We start from the raw sequence: 13148 nt of genomic DNA, 5'->3' as shown, positions 1-13148 counted from the left end.
CGCAATCTCCTCCCATGGTCTCGTTGGTTCAGCTACTGGTTGCAGCAGCCCGGGAGAGCATCCTGGTCGTCTCTTCATCATGGCGCAGACGGTACAACTTTTTACGTAACTGTCTATGTCCTTTCTCATGTGGGGCCACCAGAACTGTCTCCGTGCTAAGTGCAGAGTCTTTAGGAAGCAAAAATGTCCTGCTGGTTTAACATCGTGGCTCCTCTTGAGGATCAGAATGCATAGAGTCTGTGGGACATAGAGTTTTGTCCCCTTCCATGCTAGGTCATCCCTTTTTGTCAAGAGGTGTTGATTGTCTCGAAACCAGGGGTCCGCTGCTGTTTCAGTTTTTAGTCTTGTAGTTAAGTCACTTGCAGGTTGGCCCTGCTGGTTGCGTCATTGCTGTCTGGTGACCACCTGACGCTTGGGTGGAGGGGATGATGGCATTCACTATCTGCTCCCGCTCACTGTTGTATTGGGGCATCCAGGAGAGGGCATCAGCCAGAAAGTTCTTCCCCCCTGGGATGTGCTTGAGCTTGAAGTTGAAGCGATTGAAATATTGAGCCCACTGGACCTGCCTGGGTGACAATTTCCATGGGGTTCTGAGGGCCTCCAGATTCTTATGATCAGTCAAAACCTCGAACAGTTTCTGGCCTCCCTCTAGTAGGTGCCGCCAGGTCAACAACGCCCATCTCACCGCGAACGCTTCCTTCTCCCACGCCACCCATCGCCTCTCCATGTCGGTGAGCTTGTAGGAGGTGTAGGCACAAGGTTGTAGATTACCTTGGCTGTTCTTTTGGAGCAGCACAGCCCCCACTGCCACATCGCTTGCATCTGCTTGGATGACGAAGGGCTGTTCAGGGTCAGGATGCTTTAAGACAGGTTCTTTTGCAAACATCTCTTTTAGTGTCTCGAATGCATGTTGGCAGGTCAGGTCCCACTGTAGGGGTTGTCCCAGGCAGGGTTTCGTCGCTGGACTCCCTGTCTTTAGGAGGTCCATCAGAGGTATGGCAATTCTTGCAAACAAGGGGATGAATTGTCTGTAGAAGTTCGTGAACCCTAGGAAGCTTTGCAGTTGTCTGCGGGTGCGAGGGGGCTGCCACTGTAGAACTGATTGGACTTTGGCCGGGTCCATCTCTATTCCTTCAGTTGATACTCAGTAGCCTAGGTAGTCTAGTCGTGACTGGTGGAACTCGCATTTTGACAGTTTGACATACAAGTTCGCCCTCAGCAGTTTTTCCAGCACTTGGCGGACAAGGCGTATGTGTTCGTCTATAGTCTCCATGTAAATGAGAATATCATCCAGGTAGACGAGGACCCCTTTGTAAAGGTGCTCATGTAGGACTTCATTTATCAGCTGCATAAACACTGCTGGGGCTCCCTGCAGTCCAAATGGCATCACCTTAAATTGGAAACTCCCTAGCAGGCAATTGAATGCTGTTTTCCACTCATCTCCGTCCCTGATGCATATTCGGTAGTAAGCTTCCCAAAGGTCTAGTTTGGTGAAAACTTTTCCTTTGGCCAGGTGGGCTAGCATGTCCTTCATGAGGGGAAGGGGATATAAGTTGTGTGCACAGACCGTGTTGAAACCACTAAAATCAACCACCAGGCGCATAGAGCGGTCTTTCTTCTCTTTGAAAAGGACCGGTGCCGTGACCCATGGTTTAGCTGGCTCAATGAAACCCCTTTATAAGTTCTTGTCTATGTAGTTCTGCATTTCCTGCATTTCATGGGGCATCATGGCATACAGTTTAGGTTTAGGCAGTTTCGCTCCAGGGATGATCTCGATAGCACAATCGGCCTCGCGGTGGGGGGGGTAGAATGTCACACTCGGCCTCGCTGAATACCTCTGCAAGGTCTTGGTACTCCGCTGGGATCTGATCTGTGTCATAAGAGCTGTCAGATGCGGCCGACAGTTGCTCCGCTGTACCCTCAGGGAGGGGTCCTTGTGTTGGCGGTGTCTTCTTTTGCTGAGGTGAGAGGGATTGGGGTCCCTGCGTAGGGGGCATCTCCCCTGGTTGGGGCGGCAGGGGTTGGGGGCCCTTTGATATCCTCAACCTGCAGATCCCCTCTTGCCACCAGATGATTGGACCCCATTTGTCCAGCCACGAGAGTCCCAGTATGACTGGATCTGTCATCTTGGGGGCTATTATGAACCGAATCATTTCCCAGTGATCTGCTAGCTCCAGCCTCACTGTGGCGGTCAAATGTGTGGCGTAATTTCCCCCCACTAAGGATCCATCAACTTGCTCAAATCGAATTGGGTGTTTGAGCTTTTTAGCTCGGATCCCCAATTTTAGGACTGTGGGTAGGTTGATCAGGCACCAGCACTCTGGTGCTGCCAGAGTCTATTAGGGCTTAGAAAGTCCCTTGGGTCCCTGTTTTCAGGGCTGTTAGGCATATGGGGAAAAGAAAAGGGTGGACGGGTCCACTCACCATTGGGTCATTTTCACTCTCGTCCTCACTGTCATAAGATTCGGGGAATTGATCTCCCTCATCTGGGATTCCTCTTGTTTCGGTCAGGTGAGCAAAGACCTCCGGGCCCTGGGGAGCTTTCCGTGGCATGTGGGTGGCGCGTTTGGGCCCTCGTTCCGGTCGTGCCTTGGGCGGTGGATCTGGTCTCGGTCTAGGGGTTCCACACATTGCTGCCAGGTGACCAATCCTTCCGCATCTGTAGCACCTCAGCGGGCTCTGTGGGATGACTGGCCAATGGGTAGACTGTGGTGCTGCAGTTCCTCATCTACTGGGTGGCCCCTAGTCTGGTTGGCCTCTCTCCTTGCTATCTGGTTGCTTCGACATGTCATTGGCCCGCAGCCCTCTGTCGACTTTTATCGCTACCCGGAACCATTTGGAGAGTCGGTTCGGGATGTCTCGATAAGTGGTCACTTGGGCAATTCTCTTATCTAGGCTTGTCCTAAAGAAGTACACCAGCAGTCGCTCTGGTAGGGGAGGCAGGGTCCCAATGACTCTCCTGATTTCACAGATATGCTCTCTGATGGGCTTCCCCTTCTGCATTAGGTTTCTGAGCTCGTCCTCTACATAGGGGTCCTCCTCTGCCTCCTCGAATTGGGCTCATAGTAGTTGTAAGAACCCATCTGCATCTTGCAGTTGGGGGGCCCTGTTCTTGTAGAGGGCTGCTGACCACCTCCTTGCTTCTCCCTCCAACCCTTCTGAAATGGCACTCACTAGGGCTCTGGGGAATGGATAGAGGTGTCCATAATGCTCTATGTAGATCTCAGCGGTATCGAGGAATTGGGCTAGGTGGTCTGGGTCGCCATCGAACTTCCCTCTGAACCAGGGTGGCTCCTCCCTCACTGCCCTCTCCTCCCAGTGCGGGGCTCTGTAAGTCTGGCCCCGGTGCTGATGGTTCTCTTCCTCATCTCTCATTCTAGGGTAGGGAGATGCTGTCCCATCTAGGCTGCTCTGCTTGCTGGGCCAGGGGGGAACCCATGAATGCATTTTTGGGCTCCTTCTCTTTCTGCTAGGGAGGGGGGAAAGGCTGCAGTTCAGCCTACGGCCTCTCGGTTCAGCAGCCCAAACTGGTTCTCTCTTTTCCTTTGGTCTGCATGATGGCCACTCCTCCCGAAGGATGGCATGGTCAAATTTCTCCTTCAATTCATCTATGGGGCTCTCGAGTGGCTTCCTTGAAATTTCTTGGTGCCTGGCCTGCTGTCAGTCCCATAGCCAGTCTGCCCTCCCCAATTCACTTAGGGGTTTCCCCTTCTCCTGCACGTTCGGGAAGGGAAACTCAACCTCTGCGGCTTTTGGCAAAACCCTCGAGTACTTATCTGCCTTCTTCTTGGCTTGCAGCACGATCGTCTGACCTTGGCTATCTTGCAACTTTGCAGGGGGAGATGGGCAGGGTTGAGATTTCATGGCTTCCAAGCTGGCTGGAATCAAGGCTGGCTCTTTTCCAGTTGCCTGAATTAAACTTTCTTCAGCCATGGCGTCAATTGAATATCTCCATTTACTCCGTACGTCTGGGAGGGAACTGGAGGATTGGAGGTCAGCCAGCTTGGCTTGGAAAGGAGTATCGGCTATCTGTCAGGTTTTGATGTCATCTCAAATAAATTGCACTCCCAAACAAATTAATCTTTGCTGAAATATTCCATTTATTGAGTACGACAGATCTGGCCCTGACTTCATCATAGCCAATACTAACCCTCTGACCCCCAAACCCTTCCCTTTCCATTCCCCAATTCTCATCTTCTCATTGGCCATCTTCCAAGTCAGTCTCCCCAGCTTCTGACCTCAGCCCAGAGGAATGTCCCCCTCCCATCCCATCTCCTAGGGGATATTATCTACAGAGAAAATTAGGTGAAAAGTCAAGCTTCGTCTCCTCCTTTTTATGGCAGCATCAGAATGCTGACAGAGGTGAAATAAGACAAAGCCGAATGCCAAGCCATGCCAGGAATAGCTCAAAAGTAGACGCTGTTAGCTGAGGACCATTATCTGACACCAGAAGATCGGGCAACCCATGTGTGGCAAATAGGGTGCGCAAAACCCTTATTACAGCATCGGACATGGTGGAGTGCATTAGCACCAGTTCCACCCACTTTGAATTAGCGTCCACTACCACTAAGAACATTTGTCCGTGGAAAGGGCCTGCAAAATCTACATGTATGCGGGACCATGGACCCATAGGCTCCTCCCACTCCTGGGCTATTCCCTTAGGGGGCAGTGGACGTGATTCCTGACAATGCTGACAAGATGCCACCCAGTCAGTGGTGCTTTTATCCAGGCTGGGCCACCAGACGTAACTCCTTCCCATTGCTTTCATCCGGACTATTCCTGGGTGACCTGTGTGAAGAGAGATAAGGACAGCCGTTCGAAGCGGCCAAGGGACCACCACCCAGTGACCCCAGAGTAAACAACCCCCTTGTGCAGATAATTCTAGTTTCCTAGACACATACGGCTGCCAGATAGACCCCAAAGTACCCGAGGGCCACCCCCGTTTCACCCAGTCCAGGACTTGAGAGAGTTCCGGGTCCCATGCGGACTGGCGGGCAATGTCAGCTGCAGTTAAGGCAAAAGAAGAACTGTCAATTAGCAGAAGCCGGTGCCGGGTCACAGAGGAAGGTGGTCACGGGGCAGCGACTCAGGGCGTCGGCATGGGCCAAATGCCATCCCCGAACATAAGTCAGCATATACTGGTATGCAGCCAGAAAGACAGACCAACAGGTGAACCTTGGTAGTACAGTGGTTTAATGCACCCTGTTATTAACACAGCTGCCTGCAATTTCTGCAGGTTCGAATCTTACCAGGCTCAAGGTTGACTCAGCCTTCCATCCTTTCTAAGGTAGGTTAAATGAGGACCCAGTTTGTGGGGGCAATAAGCTGACTTTGTATAAATATACAAAAGTATGAAGGCTATTGCTTAACACACTGTAAGCCGCCCTGAGTCTCCGGAAAAGGGCGGCATATAAATCAAATTTAAAAAAAAAAAAAAACTTGGGGGACAGGATCTGGGGGGCTTGCTTATTCCCAGCCAGTAACCCGAGTAGAGGCTGATGGTCCATAGTTAAGGTAAACGGGCGGCCATAGAGGTAGTAATGAAAACGCTTCACCCCCGCCACAAGCGCCAAAGCCTCCTTGTCCAGTTGAGAGTAATTTCTCTCAGCAGGAGCCAAAGTACGGGGAAAAAATGCCACAGGGATTTCGGACCCATTCGGGAACCTGTGGCTGAGGACTGTGCCAATCCCATACGGGGAAGCATCGCAAGCTAGAACTAACGGGGGATTTTCACAATACTGGGTGAGAACAGAATTGGAAACAAGCAATTGTTTGACAGCCTTAAATGCAGCTGCGGCTTTAGCGGTCCAGTTCCGTGGTGCTCCCTGGTCTAATAGCCTGTGGAGTGGCTCTGCAATGGATGCCTTGTGGGGTAGAAATATAGCATAGAAGTTTAAAAGGCCCAGGAAGGCTTGAAGTTCTGATTTGCAAGTAGGACTGGGGGCATCCAGAATAGCTTTAGTTTTTGCTTCTGTAGGATGAATTCCCTTGCCATCAATTAAGAACCCCAAAAATTCAACCTGGGGTACCACAATGCTACATTTAGATTTCTTGACTTTGAGACCCACACTTTGGAACCTAGACAGGACACAACGAAGGCGGTCCATCAGTTTGCGATGTGCTGGTCGCAGAGACCAGCACATCATCAAAATATGGCACCACCCCGGGAATGCCATGGAGAAGCCTCTCCATCAAGTTTTGGAAAATCCCCGGGGCAATGCTCATGCCGAATTGCAGGTGGCAGCATTGGAAAGCCCCCCGATGCGTGACAATGGTCTGCACAGTGGCTGTCAAGTCATCCACAGGCAACTGCTGGTAAGCCTGTGCTAAATCTAATTTAGCAAAGACTGACCCGCTCCCCAAGGAATGTAACAAATGCTGCACTACTGGGACAGGATAAGCATGTGACAACAGCGCCTGATTAATAGTTGCCCGGTAATCAGCACAGATAGGGATTGAGCTGTCTGCCTTAATAGCGATAACAGTAGGGATCTCTCAGGGGGCATAATCAACAGGCTCTAGGACCCCCTGCGCGATGAGTTTGTCCAATTCCATGTCCACTCTTGGACGCAAGGCCAGGGGAACACGGCGTGGTTTGAGTCTCTGCGGATGCGCCTGGGGATCCAAACTAAAAGAGACGGGGGTTCCCGTATATCTTCCCAACTGGTCATCGAATACAGCAGGGAATTCTTTACACAATACCTCAAGTTCAGACGACCGAATAGCATTGACGCCCTGAACAGTGAGACCAAGGGCGTCGAAACAATTTAGCCCTAGAAGGCTTGGCAGGGGTCCATCAACAATCACCAATGACAGATACCCTGCAAATCCCTTAAAATGAACCCGGAAGGTCCCAGAGCCTACTACTGGAATAGTCCCCCCCTTGATAGTCTCTTAAAATTAAATGCAAGGGTCCAGTAGCCATTTAGAAAGCTTCGGGACAATGTGTTTCATAGTAGCCCAGGAGATGATGGAGGTGGCTGACCCTGTGTCCACCTCCATGCGACACGGTCTTCCTTCGATGTACAACGTGAGGTGGATTTTGTTCTTAACTAGTCCCTCAGTCGGAACGACCATATTACTGTGGAAAAATTCCGGGCGTCTCAGCCATGCTCCCTTGGCAGGTGGGATCGTCGTTGCCCCTCCCGATTGCGAGGAGCCCCCGCTCTTGACTGAGGCTGCGCGGACCGGCAGACTCTCACTATGTGGCCTTGACGGCTACAACGGCAGCAAACAGCGTCTCTAAACTTACACGAGGCTCATAAATGGTGGTTATTATCATCATCATCATCATTATTATTATTATTATTATTATTATTATTATTATTATTATTATTATTATTATTATTATTATTTGAATTTATATCCTGCCCTTCTCCCCGAAGGGACTCAGGGCGGTCAACAGCCGAAAATTAAAATAACATACAATATAAAAGTTAAGATAACTAAAAATAAATTAAATTAATTGGTCTCCCAATTTAAAACCCCAAACTATACAATTAAAAAACTAACCCATAAAACCTATTCAGACCAGGCTGGCTTGCTGAAATAAAAACATCTTCAGGACCTTACGGAAAGTGCGGAGATCCGGGATCAGCCGTATTCCGGGAGGTAGCTCATTCCAGAGGGCGGGTGCTCCCACAGAGAAGGCTCTCCCCCTGGGGGCCACCAGCCAACATTGCTTGACCGACGGCACCCTGAGGAGGCCCTCTCTGTGAGAGCGTATTGGCCGGTGGGAGGTTATCCGTAGCAGAAGGCGGTCTCGTAAAAACCCTGGCCCTAAACCATGGAGCGCTTTAAAGGTGAGAACCAACACCTTGAAGCGCACCTGGAAGACCACCGGGAGCCAGTGCAGCTCGCGCAGGAGAGGTGTTACATGGGAGCGCCATGTTGCTCCCGTAATCACCCGCACGGCCACATTCTGGACCAGTTGGAGCCTGCCGGGTTCCCCCCACAACTGTAACACTCCATTATGCCTCCCTTCGGGGACCTTTGCTCGGGTGCCCTGGACTTTGCCTCATGAACTCGGCAAACATCCACCTCGCAATCTGAGTCTGACAGGTCGAGCTCACTCATCTCATTTACTGACAGGGCTTCCCTAGTCGACTTGGGTGGGCTTTGCCCCCGGGGAAGCTCTGTGATTGAGAGAGTGGCTAATTCCGCCACGCACGCTTCGTCCAACGCCTTCTGGAACGTAAGTTCGTGATTCACAATTAAACGCCTCTTCAGGTTCTGGTCTCTAACTCCACTCACAAGCCAGTCAAGGAAATAATCCTCCAGGTTCACAAACTCGCAATGGCACGCAGCTCTCCTCAATGCCGCGACATATTGGTTAATGGTTTCCCCTGGGGCTTGATCCCTGTGGTAGAAGTGCTGTTGGCGGCCAATTCGGGAAGGCGCTATGATCTGTAGTGCCGTTTCAATTTATTCATGAAGTCCTCCCACGTCCCCGCATGTATGGATTGTGGGGCCATTAATGTCATAGCGGCATCGAACATCTCAGCCCCCCAGAAGCTGAGGAAATACGTGCGTTTGCGCTCGGCAGACAAATTCATGTAGTCGTTCGCAATTAAAAAACATTCGAAATGGGCCACATATGCATCCCACGTCTCAGTGGCCGAATTGAACGGAGGGAAGGTCTGTGACAACGCCATTCCCGCTGCTTACTTGATTTCGCGCCTCTCCTCTCCTCAGGCTGTCAGGCTGCCTCAGTCTCGTATCACAACCTACTGGTTGCTTAATGACAGATCCGACATCCCACCTTCGTCGCCAGTGGTATATTCTCCTGTCGAACAGGACGACTCTGAGGCGTTCGGTAAGTATTTAATGGTCAACAACCAACTACACGCTCTAATGCACTCTAAGCAATAAGAAGAAGAAGAACTGCGAACTCAGCCTGATAGCTCTTATAAAGTGGCTGTCAGGCGGTTTAACCAATGAGAACACCGAACGTTACAATGGACCCCAACAGGGGGCCTATTTTGCCGAACAGGCTCAGAACACAACACTATGAATGGTATAGAACTAATCCTAGGAACAGCCACTCAAAAAGGAGTTTCATTACTGTGCTGCATAGAGCAGCTTCTCCATTCAGGTGAACTGCTTGGTCACCACATGCTGCCTCTAGAAGTGTTTGCTTGTATCTTTTTAGAATTTCCTATTCAGAAAGCCAGTGTGATGGAGTGGCTAAGGTGGTTTACCAGGAGTGGGGAAGTCCAACTTTTATTCGCCCCCTGGATAGAGAAGCCAGCTGCGTTGATGAACCAGAATTTAGCCATTCTGTATTTTTCAGGCATTCTAGTATTTTGTACAACCTTCCTCACCACTTAGAGAGAAGCTGGCACAGAAACAGCCAGGAGAAGGCACTTTGTTAAGTAATAAATTAGAGCAGGGGGTCTAATTTGGCAACTGTAAGACTTGTTGACTGGGGAAATCTGGGAGTTGAAGTCCACAGGTCTTACAGTTGCCAAGTGTGGAGACCCCTGACTTAAGAGTCCTAAAGTAACCTTGCCTTGACCTGATGGGATTGTTACAGAAAGCTGGGATAGGAGATGTTAAAAAGTTGGGGTGAAAAACAACAGATTTGCCTGATTTAAACTTTTTACAGCCTAGGTGGAATATATCTGATGTGAGAAATATTTGTTTTACTGATAAGAAAGGCTGGTTAGGAAGACTTGTTTTGATAACTTCTAAGACCACATGATGCTTCCTTGAGACCATAGACATTGGAGTTGCACCTGCCCGGAGGAAAACTTTCCAGGTGCCTCTTCTGCCTGCAGAAGAAAGTTGCTCTTATTTCTACCCTTGATGCCTGGTTCATTGGACTCTAACATGCCAGGAATGAACCCAGATGCAGAGATCTAACATGCCAGGAATTAACCCAAAGGCAGAGAACCCAGATGGGAGCTAGGATGCAGATCTTATCTCCCAACCACATCAGTTTCAGGCTCTGCAACAAGCTGGATGAAAATAAAAATGCCTTGTTGGTACAGTTGATCACAGCGCAAAACGAGAGGATTTTGCAAATGCCCCTTGCCTACCTCACCTTATGTTTTGTTCTTGTTTGGGTTTTCTTTTTTTTTTTTTTTTTTTTTGTATTTGTATTATTTCCCTCCTTCAAGTTCCCCCCTTGCAGACAGGAGAGATAGCTTAAATAAGCAATTTCTTCCAAACTGCTTTAATTGCAGCACAGCACTTCCCTAAAAGGTGCTAATCACAGTTAGCTCAGCTCTGCTACCTTTAATTGGTTAATAAGAAGCCTTCGGGGATTGTGTTGCAGCCTGAAATCGGCAAGACCCTGATCAATTTCATCCTAAAGGCTTTCTTCTGCCTCCTACATGGAGCATACTAAAAAAACAGCGGGTGTTAAAACATTCCTTTCAATGTGTATCCTTCATTATGTGCCTGCTTTCTCTGTTGTAATCTTTTCCTCTCCGATGAGTGTAAATACAAATATTAAGTTCCCCTTGCTAGTTATCCCAGTACCCAAGTGAGGATTCCAAAAGGCAGGTGTTGGAAGAAATATCCAGGTCCAGGTCCAAACTGGGAGAAAGGCACTGGAGACAAAATGGAGACTGATTGGAAAGAGGGTCCATTTATTGATGAAGCAGAATCACCAAGCACATGTGACCACATGGAGTTGAGGGGGGGGTTATACCTTCTCTGGGGCTTTGAACGTGAGCTTCCTGTTCCTATCCTGTGAAGAACATGTATTCTATTGACTGTTGTAGGGGTCATAGGTGGCTCTATAGGTTGTCTGAGTTAAGTTTGGTTGAAGTTTGGTCTGCTCTGAGATGATGCAATGAAGGAGCTTGCGTTTTGAAAGGGTGTTGGGCAATTCCTATTATGGCTTAATGGCTTTGTCCTGGTTTGAGTGAGGGTTATTTGCTTATGAATAGAGCTACCTAGCTACTTGATTCCTTTCAATAAGCTCTTTATCTCTTAAGTGCTGACATCTTCTGAGGGCTATTAAAAAAGGTTGGGGCTGCTTTCTGTCTCCAAGAGCATATTTCTCCATTCCTCCTTTAGGGAAATATAATATTCTGCCTTTTTAATATTTCCTAAAATATTTCATTCTTCTAGGAGAGAGGTGGTTGACAACTTTCTACACAGGGGAATGGCCAAAAAGATCTATATTCTATAAGATCTTTTTTTTCTGCTTCTTTGTGACTTGTTTTTGGAAACCTTCCCTAATGTTTGGGGTTACCTGTTTGAGGTCCTTAATAGAATAACACAACAACAGAGTTGGAAAGAGGTCTTCAAGTCCCACCCCCCTGATCAAACAGAAGACCCTATATTAATCTGAACAAATGATTGTCCAATCTCTTCTTAAACACCTCCAGTGATGGAGCACCCACAACTTCTGAAGGCAAACTGCTCCACTGATTAATTGTTCTCACTGTTAGGAAGTTTCTCCTAAGACTGCTTTTCTCCTTGGTTAGCTTCCATCCATTGCTTCTTGTCCTGCTTTGGAGAAAAAGTTGACCTCCTCTTCTCTGTGACAGCCCCTCAAATATTGGAAGACTGTTATCATGTCACCTCATCAGTCCTTCTCCTTCAAGATCAATTTCTTTTCCCAAGTACTGAATGTGAGAGCGACTGCTGGGGGGAAGTTCTTCCAGCATTTATGTGTAACTATGTTATTATTATTATTTTTTATTTGATTTATATGCCGCCCTTCTCCGGAGACTCAGGGTGGCTTACAGTGCGTTAAGCAATAGCCTTCATACTTTTGTATATTTATACAAAGTCAGCTTATTGCCCCCACAAACTGGGTCCTCAATTTACCTACCTTAGAAAAGATAGAAGGCTGAGTCAACCTTGAGCCTGGTGAGATTCGCACTTGCAGTAATTGCAGACAGCTGGTGTTAATCACAATGCTATCAGTCTGCTGAGCCACCAGGCCCTTTTTCTCAACTGTAGCTCCTCCGTTGCTGCCAATATTATCACTTTCCAGTGAAGCAGTTTTCAGCTCCATCCCTCTTTGCCAACCAGCTGACTGAGGGGACTTGTGGAGAGGGATGGAGGGAGACAGACAGACGGGCAAACTGTGGGCTAAGGTTCATGAGCAGAAGGAGGCTGTGGTGGGCTTCCTGGGGTCTACCCTTGGACATTCAATCTCACAAATGGTTGGAGTTCCACAAGGGGCCTATAAAGAATGCGGACTAGCTCCCTGACATTTTAACAGTTGCAATTAGATCAGCTGTGGGGGCTTTTTTTAGTAGGTACAATATCAGCCTCCGTGATACACAGTGATGCTTTCTGGATGCCCTGGATCAGCAGCTGGAACTGAGAAAAGTTAAGAGAAGAGTTATAACCGATACCAAGAGAAGCCTGCATCAAATTCTTACAGTGTGTGGTTCATCCAGATGATTGCATGCAAACCTCAGTTTGCCTGCAGTCTTCTTTGCCATTTGTCACACCCCTCTTTACCTCAATTCTTTTCCCTTAAATATTATTTTAATTTAAACAAATATAAAAAGGAAAGTAACATGCAGCAAAACACCTGCCTAATATCCTTTTTCCTGTTGAGAATTCCCCTAGGGTTCCTGCTTGGCCCCTCTTGGAAAATCAAAGGAAGAGTGTTCTTTATCTACATGTCTTTGGGAAAGAACAGTTCCACAGGGGGTGTCTTGCAGCTGTGGATGGAGCTGAGTTTCTGAGGTCTCCTACTTTCTACCTAGCCACACCTGCCAGCAGCCACAGTCTCTGGGGAGGAACAGGAAGTCTCAATTGGCCTCAGCAAGGCACCCTTCCCTTGAGAGCTTCAGGAAAGCTTACTCCGATAGACACGGTGCAAACCCCAGGTGTATCTTAGCCAAACTTTGGCATAATGCACCCTGGACCAAATGGGATCTAATATTCAGAATAACAGAGTTGGAAGGGAACTTGGAGATCTTCTAGTCCAACCCCCTACTTGAGCCTTATTCCATTCTGGAGAAATGGCTGCCCAATCTCTTCTTAAGAACCTCCAGTGGTGGAGCATCCACACATTCTGGAAGCAAACCATTGGTTAATTGTTCTCACTATCAAGAAATTTCTCCTTAGTTCTAAGTTGCGCCTCTCCTTGCTTAGCTTCCATCCATTGTTTCTTGTCTGGCCTTCTAGTGCTTTGTGTTAAATCGTGGGCGATTGAAGGAAGACTCGAA

Source organism: Pantherophis guttatus, chromosome 10 (assembly GCF_059756535.1).
Source record: "Pantherophis guttatus breed Tessera chromosome 10, ASM5975653v1, whole genome shotgun sequence".
In the NCBI taxonomy this organism is placed as follows: Eukaryota; Metazoa; Chordata; class Lepidosauria; order Squamata; family Colubridae; genus Pantherophis; species Pantherophis guttatus.
This window is presented reverse-complemented; position numbering follows the sequence as displayed.